Below are 19,035 nucleotides of genomic sequence, written 5' to 3'. Positions count from 1 at the left end.
TTGTTGAAATCAACCAACAATTAAGGGGACCCTACTATGTTCTTCTCAGTGTGCCAAGTACTATGGAGCTTACAAAAAGAATGTAGTTTTTAATGGTCTAAGAAAATGTTCACTTTGGCATGATAAACCATATACTCTAAAAATGCTCATTTGGAAACAAAAAATGCAATATAAAAACATGAGATACGCTGATTACTAAGATTAATGATATCTAGCACCAAGTAACTTTTTTTTTTTTTTTTTTTGGAGGTTTGGTTTATCTTTTAGGACTTCACTAGGATGCATTTCAGATTTGACGTGATTGAATTCTTGGCCTTGTCTCTTTTTGAATTTATTGCTGCTAAAATAAAAGCACCATGAGGATAGGGATTGTGGCCCTCATGTTTATCACCGGAGTCGTAGTGTCCAGTGCTCAATAAATACTGTTGAGTAAATTAATGTCAAAGTCTTCTTTTTTCCTCTCACCATCCAGTTTCTTCAAATGGCTCCTCTGTATGCGGCTCCACATTCTGTACCTTTTGTTCCCTCTTTAAACAACTGTTAATCTAAAGTAAGTGACATAATTCTCCCAAAGATTAAGGATTTTTTAGTAGCCTAATCTAAAAAATTCTTATTAGTTATATTTGATTATCAATTGACTTTTCTGTAAGTTTGACGCTATTGTCTGCCTGTTCTTCCCAAAGTTCCGTTGTCCTGTTACACTCCCAATTCTGTAGTCCCTTGCCACCTCAGTGTTCATTCTGCCCATCCTTTTTGTGTTGCTGTTTCTCAGAATTTAATCCTTAATGGAATTTTGCTCTACATACTCTTCCTGTTGAAGTAATCCCATCTCATCTTCACTTTTTAAGTAAATGTAGGAGATGTCCAGAGTTACCTTGCTGATTCTGATGTCCCTCCAGACTTATTTATTAGTCATTTAATAACCATTAAGTATATGTCAGAACTGTGAGAAGAGATGAATAAGACACAGTCTTTACCCAAGAGGATTCATAGCCTACTGGGAGGAGAATGATTAGTAAACCAGCATTTATGCAGCACATGGTATCTGTGTTAGAGTGCCTTGGGATTGCAGAAGAAGCTTTTGGAGGCAGGCCAGGTAATTTTTCCCATAAGGACACTTGAGGTGATCTTGAAGAATGGATGATTAAGAGTTCACCAGGTAAACAGAGAGGGAGGAATATTTTATGTTGTCTCTATCAGGCTTGGTGAGTGTGCTCCCTGGTTGTGAGACAGGTCAGTATGGACAAGTTTTCCAAGACCTCAGGACAGAGAGTAAGCCCAGGGGAGCCAATGTCATGGCCAGCAAAATGGTATGAAGCATTAAAGCAAAAGGGATAGAAATGACTGAGAAAACAGGGGAGTTAATTACAAAATACATGACTCTTCACTCAAAGCAGTATATTAAGGAAATAAGTTAGATTAAAACTCTGAAAGTAGTGTGTGCTGGGTTTGTCCTTTTCAGTGATACTTGTATATTGCCATAGTCGTCATGATAGATTAAAGCAGTGCTTCTCCAGCTTTAATATGCATAGGAATCACATGGGCTTATTGTTAAAATGCAGATTTTGATTTGTTAAGTCTGGAGTGGGACCTGTGGTTCTGCATTTTTCCAAGAGGCTTCCGGTGATGCCATGCTTGGTTCAAAGACTGTAGTTTCGGGAGAAAGAGATTAAAGGAGCCAAGAATGGCAAAATGCAGAAGAAACAATTTATACAGGCACATAAATAATTATGTGTTTGAGGATCTGAGGTTAGTTCATGACACTGAGATCTTAAGGCATATATGGAGCTTGGAGCAGTGATGGAGGACAAGCCTGCAAAGCTGGGTAGGGGTCAGGACATGAGGGGCTGGATTTGCTAGGGAGTGTTAACTTCGTTCCGAAGGCTGTGGAAGGGCCATTTTGAGCAGAAGAGTACCGTTATTATTAATGCTTTAGAATGAAGAGATGAGTTAGGTTTTTTATCAAGTTGAGTTCAGACTACTTGTGGCCTATTCTGGTAGGGATATCAAATAAGTAGTAGAGGTAGATCTAAGCTGGACAGAGAGATTTGACTATTCAGGAATAGATGTACAACATGAAATCAACTAGGCACAATGAGGAATGAAAAGACATCAAAGATCTAACTCTGTGGAATGCTGTCATTTTCAGAGCAGGGAGAGAAATTGAAGAGCTTGTAGAGTAGACCAAGGTGTGTTCAGAAAGGTAGAAGGAAAACAAGTATCATTTCATTGTAAGAAACCTAGATGGAGAAAGTATTAAAAAAATGTCAGATCTAATAATATAGAGCCTGAAAAGTCACCACTAGATTTATCAATTAGGAGATTATTTGTAACTTTAGCAAGAGACATTTAGGTAAAGTGGTGTAGACCAGACCAAAACCATGTTGTAGGAGATGAGTAGTGAAATGTAGATAAGGAGGTAGTTTCAGCTGTGGTCTGTTACTTTTCAAGAAATGTTGGCGGAGAAGGGATGTAAAGAGGTGGGGAAGAAAGAGGGGTCAAGATGTTTCTGTGCTTGAGAGTTGGGTTCAGGAGAGAGCTTACAGAAAGGGGAAAATTAAAATTGAAAACATTTGGAGCCAGAAACTTAGCTGTCATTTTCAGTGTGTTCTTCATACTGTTCTTCAAAATCCAAGCAATTTCTAAGTCTTGTCAATTTGGCTTTCCAGATATTTATTGAGTCTATACTTGCTTCCTTCCCATCAGCAATGTGTTAGTTCCATCCTTATCATCTCTTGTCTGGACTCTTAAGTGGACTTGTTCCTTCCTTACTCCAGAAACAAAACAAAGTAAACAAAAAAGCACCAGGGAAACAGAAAACTTGGCTTCTACACTCTTTGCTAGAAACTGTGGAGATTATAGAAACTAAGGGATCTATCAAAATGTACAGATCTGCCCCTGACAGTTAACTTCTTAAAACCCCTCACTCACTTCTTGTCACTTACAAGTGATGAAGGTCAAGCTTTTTACCATGACACACAGTAACCCCCAGGATTATTCTTTTCCAGCTTTATTTCCTGCCACTTACTGCCTCCTACTTTGATCTTATAACACTAGAAAACTTCTGATCTCTACTGCCCTTGTGCCTTGAGCCTTTACACTCCACTGATTTTTGTACTTCCTGCAATTCCTGTGGGACACATTTCTGTCTCACCTCTTCCCTAACTAGTTGTTAGATGCTTCTGTGTTCCCAAAGCACCTTATTTATTTACTGATTGTTACACTTTCTACATTATTGGTATTTTCTCTACCTTTCTCTCTTCCTGTTATAACTTAACAGGTTTTTCTCATTCATCTCTGTATCCTCTGTGAGTGGCTCAGCACGGTGGAATTGGTGCTCAGTTCATGTTCGCTGAAATGCGAAAATAGTAATACAAGGAGGTAGTGGCATTTGACTGGACCTGGGAAGAATGACAGGATGTCATCCAGTCCGCTTTGTTGGGGAAGAGGTTTCTACACACAGTGGCTAGCATTCACAATCATCTTGAGGCAGTGATAATATTTATAGATATGGTGAATACTCCTTTTGGACAGGAGAGGAGAGGCAGAAAATGTAATGGCACATAAGGTTAGAAAAATAAGTTGGGGACAGATGAAATAGAGCCTTAGATGCCATGTTTTAAGGTTTTTTTTCTTTTTTTTTTTCTGCTGTAGCAATGGGTAACCTTTGCGTATTCTTACAAAGTAGGAAGTAACACCAAATTCACCTTGTGAATTTTGAGGAAAGGCTCTATATTTTCTGGAAGTATCTGATGTGGATAATCTGGTAGGGTTTTTTTTAGTGCGTGTGTATGTGTGCAACGTTTTAGTCATTTCTGGTTTTGTTATTTTTTATTTATTTATTTTTTTGAGACGGTATCCTTCTGTAGCCCAGGAGTGCTGTGATGGGAACATGGCTCACTGCAGCCTCAACCTCTCAGGCCCAAGCGATCCTCTTACCTCAGCCTCCTGAGAAGCTTAGGACCATAGGCATGCCACCATACTGGCTAATTTTTTAATTTTTTTGTAGAAATGGGGATCTTGCCATGTTTCCAGACTGGTCTCAACCTCCTGGGCTCAAGCAGTGCTCCTGTCTTGGTTCCTCAAAGTACTGGAATTACAGACATGAGCCACTGTGCCCAGCCTTTATTATTTTTTTTGTTTCCTTGCTAAAGATAAGATATTTCGTTTTTATTTCTCTTTCAGTTCTCTTCCTAAAGATTATAGCATGTCGTCCATTTTGGGTCTAAGTACTTTCTGTCACTGTTCTTTAGTATCTTTAAAAGGAGTTCTTGCCGACTAGATTTCTCCCAGAGAGAATTATTTAATAAGGTACCTTGCATTATTTTTTTTCTTTAATATTAGAGAATATTCTAATACCTACTTTCATACTCCTTAGAGAACTTTCTACATTTGCTTCCTTTTGGCTTGGTAACTTGCTGCTCAGAATTGCTTGTTGAAATCTGTAAACCCGGAGGTGTTCCTATAAATATGCTTTTCCAGGTTGTGAAAGTGTTGAAATTGATTTTACATCATTCATAGGGGAGACTGACTTTTCTTCCCTGACGTTTGCTTATTCCCTTAAGCCAATATCCAGTTTATGATTGCAAGACCCTCACAGTTATATTTGGGTGTGTTTAAATGTGGTGTTGTGAAGTTGCGGAAGGAAATCCAGGGACTGAATATGTTTGGGGAACTGTTAGATAAGATTAGGTTAAATAGGGGAATAATACATAGAGTAACAGCCATTGAAAAGCAATGCGCCTTTTATTTTGTTTCTGTGGAGAAAACAGAAAGCTGTGGCCTATGCTTATGCTCTAGTTGAAGGGAGAATTCTATATATAAATCAACAGTAAATGTTACAATATAGTTTATATTTAAATGCAAAATTGCATGAGAAACCAGATGAATACCAGCTGAGTAACTAAGAAATCCAGGACAAAGAGAAATCAAGAGGCAAAGTAGGCTGGAAAGCTTCATGAAGGAAATGGGACTTCAGTGAACCTTGGAAGTTGAGTTAAAATGTAGATAGCTGGAAAAGTGGTTGTGGTGGGAGGGGTGAGAAGTTGGCTGTGAAGGCAAGGGTAGGGGCATGAACTAAGATGGGTGGGACAATATGGGAACAGCATGCTTGCAGTGTGGGATTTAGAACTGGGTTAGGAGGGTAAACTATTGCCAGGTTATTTATGTAGGTACTTGAATGTCCAGTAAAATAGTTGGAAAGGTGTTTGGGGCTGTATGAAGGGGCATGGGGGTGTAGGGGGATATGGGAGGATATATGAGGAGGTGGAATGTGTGGTATGTGGGGGATGTGAAGGTGTCTCAGGTGTGTGAGAGGATCTTAGTGTGTGTGTATTCTCTAAAGCAAAAGAAAAAAAATCAGTAGAGTGAAAAATGTCTGACATAAAAGAAAACCTATATCCTAAATGCCTGTTAGTCATTGTGGTATTTTCATGTAGCGCGTAACATTAAATTAAGTGTTGGCCTATTTTTTCCTCTCTTTAATATTCTACCTGGTCATCTTTACTTGTTATTAATTTAGTAAAAAATGCTACTTTTAATCTGAAATAACTCTTGTGTATCTGCCCTTTTTTGATTTAGTCATTGGGTGAAGTATACCTTGCCAGAATGCTGAATTTAACATGCCACTTCTGATTTTTCTTGTTAGAGTGTTTGAGTCTTGAGAGCAGATGTCACATTTCGTACAATTCTTTGGCCTGTCTAGTACCCTGTGGGCTATGCCCAGTATGGAGTTGGCACTAAATATTGGAGATCTATGCGTTAACCCTACATCTTCAGGCTTGGTAATTTATAAAGTCAGTATGCAGTAACTCTGAATATCATAGATAATTATCGTGAGTCTTTTAGTTGCCAGAACTGTTTACTCTGATTTATCTCATTTCATTCTCCTGTTTAATCCACTGACTATATCGTGAAGACGACCCCATTTTTCTTTCTTCCCTTTTAATGAGTTTCCTTTTTCATTACTTCTCAGTACAGACTGCTTTCTGCATATGTGCCATTCTTTTCCCTGAGTACCCTCTTCCTTCTTTATATACTTCTTTTTATACTTTCCATATATAGCTAGAATCTTTTTCATATACTGCTTCTATGAAGCCTTTTTTAATTAATCTTTTTTATCCCTTTTAGTCTTTCTTCACATTCCTCATGTATTTTGTTTGCCAATAAGCTATAAATTATTTTCAATAATTTCTAAATTCTTGATATGTTTGATATTCAGAATGACTTGCAGATTCCCCAAGGGCAGAAAAAGACTATTCTATTTCTTTTGGTGTGTCTCCATAATGTTTTGCATATTCTGAGCATTTAGATATGGTTATTGTTACAAACTCAGTCTCCTCTTCTGTGCCCAGAGCTCATGTGTGGAAAGGTGCCTCCCTTGCTTATTAAGTTCTTTTGTTCTCAGACTTGATTTTTAAAAAAAATAATACACATTTTCTAGGAGGAAATTGTTTTTCCTTTCTCTTTGTCAATGTTGAGTAAATGCCAATAAATTAATATATTAATACTAATTAAATTAGTGATTGAATAAGCTTTATTCTGTACTTAGCTCCTGCTAATAATTTTCTTTGCATTTTAATACCTAAATTCTAAGAACCTGAAGGGACATCAAGAAATAATTTAATTTGGTCTGCTTTTAGGTCATGGTTTTATTCAAATAAGAAAATTTGCAGAATAGCCTAGATGCCTTTGTATTTATGTATATATGATATATAAAATTATAAGTATATTTTTATGTCAGATATGTCAATATTTTGTGGAAAAAAAATAAAAAGAAAAACTATCCTATTTGCTGTATGTCCTAGCAAGCAAAAGCATAGAATAGCTGCTCTTAGGCCTTGCACTACTTTTTCAGTTTCAATGAAATTGAGCAGATATATATTGAAAAATTCATTGTATAATAATCTGAGGACTAAGCCCCCTTGATAGCCATCTGTCAAGATTTAATTTTAAAGATGAACTTACCTTCTACTCTTTGGGGTCACCTATAGAGCTGCTTAAATTGTCATCCTCTTGCTCTTCTTTTAATTGACATCTTGTAAATTTTCCTGCTCATTCCTCTCTCTTGTTTCTTTCTCCCGATTTTGTTTGGTCATTGTTCTTTGGCATGAGTAGGAGAAAAATAATTAGTTGAATGCCTACTTTATTAGAGATTTTTAGTTAATGAAGATTGCTTGTTCTCTGATGCAAGTTATTTCACCCAACATAGTGACAAACCTGATCATATACTTTCCATTTTCTCCTTTGAGTTCACATTGAAGATGTGGAGCGCGTGGTTTGATATGTATTTATTCTACCACAGCAAAATTTTAATGATTGATAGCTGACACTTTTGCATCTACCAAAAAAAGTCATACATTATTTTTTCCACATTAGACATGGTATGTAAAGCCCAATTAAAAGCCATGCCTTGATTCAAAAAGCTCTTTATGTCCTAATGGAAAATTAATATCATAGATATTCAGTGTATTGTATAATTGATTTAAAGCATTGATAACTTATGTTGTGCTTTATATTTTCAGAATATTTTTCAACAGACATTTCTCTCGCCCCTTTTCTAGTCTGGCAGCAACAGACTGCAGTGGTTTTTTTTTTATTTGATGTTTTGGTGTTTCACAAACATCTACAAATGTTATACTTCAACAAATTCCAGAAAGTTGTCATTGATGCATTTATTAGCCCATACAATTAAGGAAGTATTGGTTTGACCTCTTCCTTTGACATACATGCTACTAGATGACCATGGTAAAGTCTGTGGTCCCTGAGTCATTTAGTTGAGCAGGATTTGTGGTAGATGTTTAAATGCATCCTTTCTGAAAATTGTGATTTTTTTTTTTTTAATAACACATCTTTGAACTCCCAGCATTTTGTATGCACTTAGTTTTACATGTAGATATTTTACGAGTAGAAGTTATATTTGTCTTTCTAGAGTTTGAAGGATTTTCTTTTTCCTTTGTAAGAGATAGCCATTACTTTACCTTCTTGGAGGCACCTTTTGAGTACACAAGAGAGAGGGCAATAAGAAAAGTTCCAGAGAATAATTTCCAAGTACAGGATAAGACTATTTCTAGGGTAGGCAGGGTGGTTTATGTGTTCATTTGTTTGATACCCGTGCCCATTTGTTTGACACTTGCATTGGAGACATTCATGGTCACTTATATTATTTGTGATGAGACATTATTTAAAAATTTTTAATTGGATGAACTAGTTGGTATAGCTTTGAGGAAATAATTGAACAGATAGAGGGGCTATGTTCTAAGAATGCATCATATGGCATATGTTATAATGAGATCATTGGGCCAGTCAAGAAGCTTAGCACTATGCAATGTCTAGAGCGGTGCTGCAGAAGAAGTACAATGCAAGCAGCAAATGTGAGCCAAAGAAAGAAATTTCAGATTTTCTAGTAGCCACATTAAATGTTTTTAAAATAAAAGTAATTTTAGTAATGTATTTTCTTTAACACAGTATATTCAGAATCTCATTTCAACATATAATCAGTATGAACATGATTAATGTGGGGTTTTTTGGTACTAAGTTTTTGAAATCCGGTGTGTATTTTATACTTGTGGCACATCTCAATTCAGATTAGCCTCTTTTCTAGGGCTTTGTAACTACACATGGCTAGTGGCTACTGTATTGGACAGCTAAAGTCTAGAGCATTTGGTGAAATTGTGAAATTGTGATGATGCCAGGAAATTGGGGAAAGCATAAGAGGAGCAAATACGAATCTCTAAGATAGATCTTGTGCAGGCAATTTTATATGAAACCGTATCTGTATACTTTTTGGAAAGAGTCAGAAACTGGTGTGAAATGAAACTTTGATGATGGTGAAACCATTTGGAAGTTGAGAACGGCAGAGATTCAAAAGAAAATGGAAATGGCAGAACTTGGCAACGGCTAATACTCTATAAGAAGGCCAAAATATTATAGTGGTTATCTTTTTAAGAAAAACATCTTTCTCATCCAAGGACTTTTTAGCTTAGGCTGTGTCATTACATAGCATGGAGAAGAGAGGTAGTTCTTGGATATTCATGATATCCTAGAGAAGCCATTGAGATCACCAGATAAAATTGATTGCAGAGGAATAATGTGGATAGCAGGGTGGCATGGAGGATGATTTACGCTAATATAGTAGAGAGGAGGATGTAAAGGTAAATGATTGATTTTTATAAAGTAAGAACTGGACAAAGTTCTTGGTGACTTAAGAGCAAATGAAAGATTAGACGGAATTTATTGCTTTGAGAGTGAGTAAGAGGACCTAGTGATAGGGACTTTGTTCATACTATATAAGTGGGTAAGAGCTCATGCACTTAAGTTTAATGCTGTCTTGACCACTTAACTTTGTATTTCTTGACAAGTTACAGTTATTCAAGTCTCAGTTTTTACATTCATAAAATAGACAGAAACAGTATCTACTTCATAGAATTACATGGATTAAATGAGATTATATATGTAATGACCTTGACTAGTATGACACATCTTCCTGTTACTTCTCTTATTTTGGGGTATCCAGAGGGGAGAAAAAGAGTTATCATCAGGTTTGGTTTGAATACATATTTATACCACATCTTCTAAGCTGTTACCCTTAAAGTACTTTTCAGAGTTCAGGTTGGTGAAATCTCTTAGTAGTTGATGAAAATTTCTTTATACATAATTCCTATTAGGTGAAGAAAGAAGTTTCTAAGTCTCATTTTGTGATTGGTGTTGATAATGAAAATGAGAACAGAGGTCTGGGATTGAGTCTCAGCTCCACCATATAATGATGTAATCACTTCACCTCTCTGGGTAGGACTTGAATTGAGTATTTCTCAGACTGTGGTGTGAGGACCTCTGGCATTAGCATCGCTTTGGATGTTAGATAAAAATACAGATCTTGATCTGCATCTTAGGCCTACTGAATCAGTCTCTGAGAGTAGAGCCAAGGAAGTTTTATTTAACACTCAAATATAGCAGTTGCATATCACATCCAATTGGAGAACTACTAGAATGAATGATTCTAAGATCTGGTTTGGTTCAGGATGAATCTACTCACTGTACTAATAAATCTAGAATAGGAGTTGGGTAGGAATAATGATACCTGTTCCTGTTTACACCGTAGGATTGTTGTGGGGATCAAATACGACATTTTTAAGTTTGTAAAAGTAGGTTTAAGTTAAAAGATATTTGAAGTTTAGACACCTGTAGATTATAATATCTAAAGGGCGGTGACTCTTTTGTACCAGGTGAGTCTAGGTGGATCATAGTTCTCATTAAGTAGTTTTTGATGACAACTTTCCAATCCACCAAATTATGAGCTTATTTTTATCTCTCATCCACATTTAATTATTTGCTTATTTTAGTCGTGTAGAGGTGAAGCAGGATTATAGACATTCAAGCAAGATAGGTATATAATTTGAAATACTAATATCTGTTCTAATTTTTAAATTTAGAGGTTTAGAGTGTGTATTATAAATTTTTTTTTCCACAATCTCTGTAACTCTTTAATCATTTAAGGTAGATTGTTCTGTTTAAGGATTACCTGTAATCTACTCTTAATACTCATTTTCTGTCACTTAACCCCTTCTGCTCTCAATAAATGATAAAACCAACCCACAAAAACCTACCCTACCATGAGTGTCCTTTATGTGGATAAAATACAATCTTCCATTTTCTCCATTTCTGGAGAGATAGATATGCTCCCTTATTGAGCAGTGTAATTACTTTGTGTTCATTACAGTGTTTCATGCTTTAAACATTTTATTTAATCCTGCACATAATAGAATCCCTTTCTCCCCCCATGGAAATAGAAAAGCTGCTTATTAAAAATGCAGAGCCCCCCCCCATGGAAATAGAAAAGCTGCTTATTTAAAATGCAGAGTCCCAGATGAACAGTACACTTTGGGAGAATTTCAGTGGGTCTGGAATAAGCCTGGAAATCAGCATGTTGGCGATTTGGAGGTTGTGCACTTTGAGAAATATTGCTCTGTTTCTTATTACCTCCAGAGGCATAAATATGTAGGTATTGGCTACATAAAATAGGAATGGTATGCTCCTAGCTTGAAAATGAACATAAAAAATATGGTACATCAGAACTCCATGTATGTTTGTGTTTGTTTTCCATAGTAGCTCAAGATGATATTAGCACAGATGTCACAAGTTACAGCTGTTTAGTGTTACAGAAAACATTTTTATAAAAAGATCATACAACATGGTAGCCTCTCAAAGTTTATACTTCTTTTAGCTACAAAGTATAAACTTTGAGAGGCTACCCTTTTAGGTTAGCTTCAGGGATCCAGAAACATTACCATTCATTAGAGAAAATTGTTAAAGATTATGTGGCAAAATAAAGAGGGAAGCAGAAATAGAATAGACAGCGTACTTCTGTTAGGAAAACGTACTTATATAAAGAATAACTATTGAGCTTCATTGTATGCCTAGTACTGTGCTCTTGGAAGCATCTTCTGCAGCACTAGTGTCCACCTCTTAACAGCATTAAATGATACAGCATTGCCTTCATTCCATTCAGTCCTCAGTTTTTGGTCCTCTTACCTCTTTTTCATTTAAATAATCTCACTGTTATTCTGTTCTTGTAATTTGTCTCATTTTTTTTTGGGCCTCCCTGACTTCTTGCTTATCTTTTTTATTGTATAGTATAATTACAAAATGAATAAAATAGCTTAAAGAGAAAATATAAAATAAAAATGAGCAAAAAAAAAAAAAAAAATCCCATTTTCTTTATACCAGTGCTGTTGCCTTTTCTGTTAGGTATTTGCCCCAAAATCATGCATTGAGGCATATACCTCTTAGCCTTGAGGTTGAGATGTATGCCATAAATTGCTTATTTATATTTTAAAAAAGCAAATATTAAAGGCTGAGATCTTGGAGTGTGTGGCACCTAGGGACATAATTGTCATCAGCCTATCACTGTCATTCACTTCATTAAACTTAATGAGGCTTTTCGCACCTGTAGATATGTAAGTTCCTCTTGGGCTCTTTGATTGCAGTGGTCTTCTTAATTTTTTTTTTAAAAAGCAGAATTGTTCTTCACTAGAAGTTGGGGCAGGTGGATGAAAGTGGTAAAAAAGAAGAGAGTATGTGAGTTTTACTAGGAATTGGTCTTCAAATTTAGTGGAAGGTCAGGGATTAGAATTGGTGACTCCTGACTTATCTGCCAGCCGGCTACTTAAATTGAGAGCAATTCCGATGGATACAGTTGTTCTCCCTGTCCTTTCAACTACATTTTGTCTTCTTTTCTTCTTTTGTGTTGCTCCTGTTCCTTCCCCATATCCTCAGTGCACAGATAGACCACTGAGTTTGAAAAGGGGTAACTGGTAGCTTTATTATTAAAACTCCTGTGTCTCTCTATTACTTTATTCTACGCATGTCTTGATCACAGGATTTCATGTTCTGTGTAGACCTGAACCTAAAAATTGGCCAGCAGTGGCCTTATCGTGTTTTTGGCACTCCAAAAGTAGTTTTTAACATGGAGAAAAGTGCCCTATTATTTGAACTTCTTTGAATCTTATTTTGGTATCTTTCAGAGGCCCACTAGTAAGACTTTTTTGTCTTACGTTTAAATGTCTCAGTAATAAAAACCTAGGAACAGTTCGTAATAATTATTATGGTTCTCTGGATCTTTGCTTTTTAAGAGAATGATGGATGTAAGCATTTCTCTGTGTGAAGATATGAAAGAAACAGGGTTGACATTCAGGATAGGCTAACAAAAGTCACAGAGTTTTTTCTGAGATATTTGTTTTATTAAAACATAAGCAAGGTGCTTGCTTTGGCAGCACATATACTAATACTGGAATGATAGAGAAAACATTAGTATGGCCCTGATCAAGGATGCCTTAGAAATTCATGAAGAACATAAGCAAGGATATACCCCCTTGTTAATTTAACTCTCTTCCACTATTGAATTTAAAAGTAAGGAGTTTAACTTTATTTACTATTCTCTAGTTCTACTTTTCCTGAACAAAAAATTCCTTTTACTCTTTGCTTAGTAGTTTTTCTTATTTTATTAGTTCACATAGATAGTAAAACTTATCAGTCATTGATTATTATTGAAGTAAACATGACCTTTCAAGTGAAAGTGATGTTAGTAAAATTGATAAAATTTGTAAACCAAATAAGAGTAATGTGCTTTACAGATGTTTATATGAAAGCTTTCTGTTTCTGTAGGGGGCTGGGCTAGGCTAGACTGTGTTCATTTTCAATGGCTGTGTCTTATCTGTGTTCTGCAATAACTTTGATCCATGCTTAAAACTTTACATTTATCAGGCGCTTTTTTTACTCTGAAAACTGTATTTCACAATTACGGACTATACAGAGAAATGTGAATACTTACAGTAAAAGCTATTGCCTGTAGTATGTGATTTTTTTTCCCCCCACTAAATTATGAGGGCAAAATCTATTGACCTACTATTAATATAATTCTTTATGGTAATTAACATAGGACAGACTTGTCTTTTTGTTAGATTTTAGGCAATGTTAATATAGCAAGACTATAAAAGTGTCAGAGAAAAATTTTTTCTTTTGGTTTACAAGACAATTAAGCAAGATTTGGAGGAAATGTTTTTAATCGTAAGCATGAAAGATTTAGATTAAATATACTTTGTAATATTAACTAAAAACATGTGTGAGTCTGATTTTATTATTCCTGCTGCTCCTCTTTTATAGTAAACCAATATCGAAAACAACTTTGGTGATTGTTGAAAAGTGTTGGATTGAGGTATTACCTTTAAAGTGGACAGACATGACTTTTACAAATAGGACTTTTACTTTTTTTTTTTTTTTAAATTAAGAAAGAGGCCAGGAACTATGAACTAGATTTAGATATTTATTTGATTTAGAATGTTTATCTGAAATTTTTGGTCGACTTTTCTCTGAGTTTGAGGGAAGACTGCTCTTGTTATGTGTTACAGTGACTTAGAGATTTTTAGAGAAAGGTTACCGAAGTCTTTCCTAGGCTAGACATAGTGGCTCATGGTTGTAATTCCAGCACTTCAGGAGGCAGAGGTGGCTGCATTGTATTGCTTGAGCCCAGAAGTTTGAGACTAGTCTGGGCAACGTGGCAAAACCCTGTCTCTACCAAAAAAATACAAAAAAAAAAAAAAATATTAGCCAGTGTGGTGGCAGCTACCTGTAGTCTCAGCTATTTGGGAGGCTGGGGTGGGAAGATCGGTTAAGCCCAGGAGGTTAAGGCTGCAATAAACCCCGTTACCATGCCACTGCACTCCAGCCTAGGTGACAGAAAGAGACCTGTCTTTAAAAGAAAAACAAGTCTTGTCTCTTTTTGGAGGAAGAGGTAATAGTTACAGAAAAATAATGTAAGCTTAACTGATTATTTTAATTTTTTAAGAGTTTAGAGATTAGTGCAACAGTTTCTTGGGAGTATACCATATGGTAAATGTATGTTTTTCAAACTTACTAAATGCAATTCAACTGTTTTCAGTGGTTTAAGAAGTATTTGCAAATTAGAGATGTTATTTTGGTTTTATTCATTTCATGAACTGGTGATAACTGTTTTTCAACTTTGTCTTACTCTGTTTTGTCTTGTTATTACAGAATACCTGAGAGGAGGTAATTTATAAAGAACAGAAATTTCTTCTCTTATAATTCTGGAGACTGGGAAGTCCAAGATCAAGGCAAAGGCATCTGGTGTGGGTCTTTTTACTGTGTCCTCACGGGGCAGAGGGCAGAAGGACAAGAGACAGCCCACTCCTAAAACGTCTTGTCTCTTTAAAAAGGGGTTAATGCCCTTTTTATAATGGCATTAATCTCTGACCTAAACACCACCCATTAGGCCCTACCTCTCAGTACTGGTACATTGGCAATTAAATTTCAACATAAATTTTTGACAGTATAAGCATTTAAACCATAGAAAACCTTTTCAAGCATTTTCTCAGTGTTTTACTCCACTCCATTATCTCACTCATTAAAAGGAAGTTAGGGATGGGGAGAAAGTGGTAGAAAGAATGTATTAAGGCCTGAGACAGTTTGATGTTCAGAGAGTGTCCACTTGTCTGATGTGAGTTGAGGCTTAAGAAGAGCCAAATTGTGGAAAGACATATAAGATTTGTGAAAAATTTGGATTTTAAGGCCAAGAGTAGTGGGAAGCCATTGAATGGCTTTAAGTTGGGGTAGTGACTTGACTTTGTTTGCTTTAGTAAATGTCTGACCTGGATGAACTGATTGGATAGGATAAAGTGGAAGCTGGGAAACCAGTTAAGGAGGCTGTTGCTGTAGTCCAGGGAGAGATGTTGGTGACTCGCCTTAATAATCTTCCAGTGACACTCACGTTCTTTAGAAAACTAGCTTAGATTTTCTAATTCTAATGATTTATGCCTTAAACCTCTTCCCTGATTTAAAAATTATCTTTACATTTTTATTTGACAAGTTGGATACCATGGTTTTATTGTTTTATTAAGAGTGCTAGTTTGAATGGGTGATTTCTTTATGCCTAGTATGAATTCCTTTATAGACGGTTTATTTACTTTCTAAGGTATCATTACTACCTACCAATAAGAAGCTGTTATGGCTGCTGCTCTGTATTATCAAGCAGTGATAACTAGTAAGCATTTTTTAATTTTTGAAATTTTTTATAACAGGTTTTTGCTATGTCGCTTAGGCTGGTGTTGAACTCCTGGGAGTAATCCTTGCACCTTTGCCTCCCAAAGTATTGGGATTACAGGCGTGAGCCACTGTGCCTGTCTCCAGTAAACATTTTTAAATGCTAACTCAGGATACTTCACTCAGTTTTTATATTTCTTTATATATCTTTTTATTTTCTAAATTCAATTTTAAGACAAAAATCTTTTTTCAGAGGCATTTACATGATTTTAAAAATAATAAAGTTCAGTGATAAAGATGTATACTTGAAATTCTCTGTCTTTATGATCTTTTGGTTACTTATCATTCCTTCCTTCTCTTTTACCTTGCAGGATAAATTAAAATAGGACTTAGTTGAGTTTTGGAAATATTGAAAGATTTGTGAATTTCTTTTACTTTCTACTTTTAGTGTCTTTTGAAAATTAAGCTTCTCATTTTTCTCTTCCTCTCAAGAAGAGATTTCTTAAACTTCGGAATTACTTTCTTTTTTACCATTTCTGCTTAGTACCTGGGTGTCAAAGTGCCTGGCAACTAGTACGCCAGCATTAGATATTTGTTGAATGCAGAAGACACTGTATCTGTGTGAAAGACATAGTGTCCTCTAAGATTTCTTGTAGCATATCACCACAATAGATTTCAAAGTGCCCTGCCCAGGGGTGGAAGGGTTAGAAAGGGTAAAATTTTCTCTCTGAAGTGGAAAACACTGGACTTGTATTTTTTCTCTTTGTTTAATGGAAATCTGTCCCGTTTATAATATTATAAAAAGCTTACTTATATTGGTTAAAATTAGATGAAAGCAGATCCTTTCTTACAACCATTTCCCCTACCCTCTTTTTAAATATTAAAAAGGCACAGGGAAGTTGAGATCTGGAAAATTTTCAGGTTTTCGTGACCTGTCCTAGCAAAGTAGTCCTAAATGTGATCCCAGATGCTACTCAATTGAATGATAAATCTGAAATTTTGTGATTTGCTCTTTTCTTGGTTCCTGTTATTCTCTATATACTTTTTGTATACAGGAAAGTTAAATTCTTTGGTAGTTGATTTTAAAATCAATGCCTTTGTTCTGGGCTACCAACTGAATAATAATTTGAAGTATATTTCTGCCCAAGAAGATGTCAAGTCATTCCTTAAGAGTGTTAGAACGGTTACCTTTAAAGATGAAATGCTTCTTGATTCTGATGCCTTTATATATTTTTTCTGCCTGTACATTAGTGTACATCAGTGTATCTGTGCCTTGAAATATTTCTTTTCCTTTAGATCTTTTTGGGGATAACATAATAGATGTCTAATTACTTAGTTTAGTAATTGAATGTGGTTAGTTAGCATCTTTTTTTTCTCTTCCTCTCAAGATGGTAGTGCTTAGTTGTTTTTTTTTTTTTTTGTTTGCTTGCTTGTTTTTGAGACAAAGTCTTGCTCTGTCACCCAGACTGGACTGGCTCAATGCAACCCCCACCTCTTGGGTTCAAGCAGTTCTCATGCCTCAACCTCCCATGTAGCTGGGATTACAATCGAGCACCACCATGCTCTACTGATTTTTAATGTTTTTAGTAGAGACAGGGTTTCACCATGTTGGTCAGGCTGGTCTTGAGCTCCTGATGTCAACTGATCCACCCGCCTTGGCCTCCCAAAGTGCTGGGATTACTTGTGTGAGCCACTGTGCCTAGCTAGCCTTTTTTTTTCTTTCCTTTCCTTTTCCCTTTCCCTTTTCCCTCCCCTCCCCTCCCCTCCCCTCCCCCCTTTCCCCTTTTTCCCCTTTCCCCTTTTTCCCTTTTCCCCTTTCCCCTTTCCCCATTTCCCTTTCCCCTTTTCCCCCCTTTCCGCTTTTCCCCCTTTCCTCTTTTTCCCTTTTCCTTTGCCTAAAATGTTGCACTGCAAATGAAAAAATTTGTTTTGAAAATTTATTCCTTCTTCATATATCTAACTTGTCTTTCAAAAGTCTTAAGAACTTCTTGAGAGGATAGAAAAAAAAGATGCCAACTAACCTGCATTCAATTACTAAGATAAATAACAACAAGCCCTGTGTAGAGTATCTCTGTATTTAAATAAAAGTTTAAGAAATGAGGTCCCCTAGACATTTTGTTAATACAAAAATGTACCATTTGTATTGAACTGGGTCTACAATTTAAGTGAATTAAGAAACTATAAAGAATTTTTTAAAAAGAGCAGCTGCTTGTCTCTTTTATAAAAGGAAATTGTACCGTTACTAATGTACCACCTTCTTTGGGATTCTAAAACTTTTATGTTGAGACATTTTAAGAAAGAGATTTGAGAAATTTAGTTATTCAAATCTTGGTCTCTTATTTGGAGCCATGTGGGGAAAATTAGTCATTTAAGTGTTAACAATATCAAAATACATTGTAGGTGCTTGCCTTTATAATTTATCAGGAATTAACATTAGAAGTCCTTAAATAAGGCTGGGTGCAGTTGCTTATGACTGTAATCCCCACACTTTGGGAGGCCAGGTGGGGCGGATCCCTTGAGGTCAGGAGTTAAAGATCAGCCTGACCCATATGGTCAAACCCTGTCTCTACCAAAAATACAAAAATTAGCTGGGTGTGGTGGCGTTCGCCTGTAATCCCGCCTACTTGAGAGGTTGAGGCAGGAGAATCCCTTGAACCTGGGAAGCAGAGGTTGCAGAAAGCCGAGAAGATTACACCACTGAACTCCAGCCTGAACAGCAGAATGAGACTCCGTCTCAAAGGAAAACAACAACAAAAAGAAGTCCCTAAGTAACTAGTGGTTAAATGTTGACTTCCAAGTATTTTCACTCTCTTTACACATGCCACATGCACGTTGTCTTGTGCCACAACATACAACGTTTATATTGTTAGTTTTTTCTATACTAGTGTGCTTTTAGTTTAGTAATATAAGTGTATTACTTGAGTGAGTTGGATGCAATCTTGTAATATTTTATCAGATTGATAGTAAGTACTAAGTATGGGGTATTACAGGCAAGAGGAAAAAAAATTTCTGAGAAGAATGCCAGAAAATGTTTGGTTTTCCTTTAGAGGTGATTGGTGGTGGGAAGGGGCTTAGTTTAAAAAAACAATGAGATTTGACAGGGCCTAAAATATTGTATTGCCATTGCAGAAATTTTACTTGAAAATTTATTCTCTTTCCTAATATATCTTACTTACCTGTCAAAAGTCTTTTGGGGCATTTTGGACTTTATGTTAACTTTTGAACAGTGTTACTTTTCATAATGCTTAAAAGCCGCCCAGGGCAGCCAAATAGGAGAGGTGACTGCCTCTAGGATGTGTATCAATTAGAAGAAAAAGGGTATCAAAAGACATGTAATGTGTTTACAATTGTATAGGAACAAATTCATAAAATTAGTTTTCAAGTAGAAAAGAAATTACATAACACACAAAAGTAATAAACAAGAATTTTATAATTTTTTTAATACTAGTGATCTTACTCCTTAAAAGTTGAAGCAACATAGTT

General features: G+C 35.9%; 1 protein-coding gene and 1 non-coding gene across 4 annotated transcripts in view; both read left to right on the top strand.

The window, feature by feature from the left end:
- The window catches only part of ACVR2A (activin A receptor type 2A), an 86,981-nt gene that overhangs the window by 21,333 nt on the left and 46,613 nt on the right, over positions 1–19,035 (top strand). The window lies entirely within an intron of this gene.
- Positions 12,755–12,863, top strand: LOC118154965 (U6 spliceosomal RNA). Its single transcript, XR_004745209.1, has one exon. It is a non-coding gene; the product is annotated as a U6 spliceosomal RNA (small nuclear RNA).

The sequence above is a fragment of the Callithrix jacchus genome, chromosome 6 (assembly GCF_049354715.1).
Source record: "Callithrix jacchus isolate 240 chromosome 6, calJac240_pri, whole genome shotgun sequence".
NCBI classification, from domain to species: Eukaryota; Metazoa; Chordata; class Mammalia; order Primates; family Cebidae; genus Callithrix; species Callithrix jacchus.
This window is presented reverse-complemented; position numbering and strand designations above follow the sequence as displayed.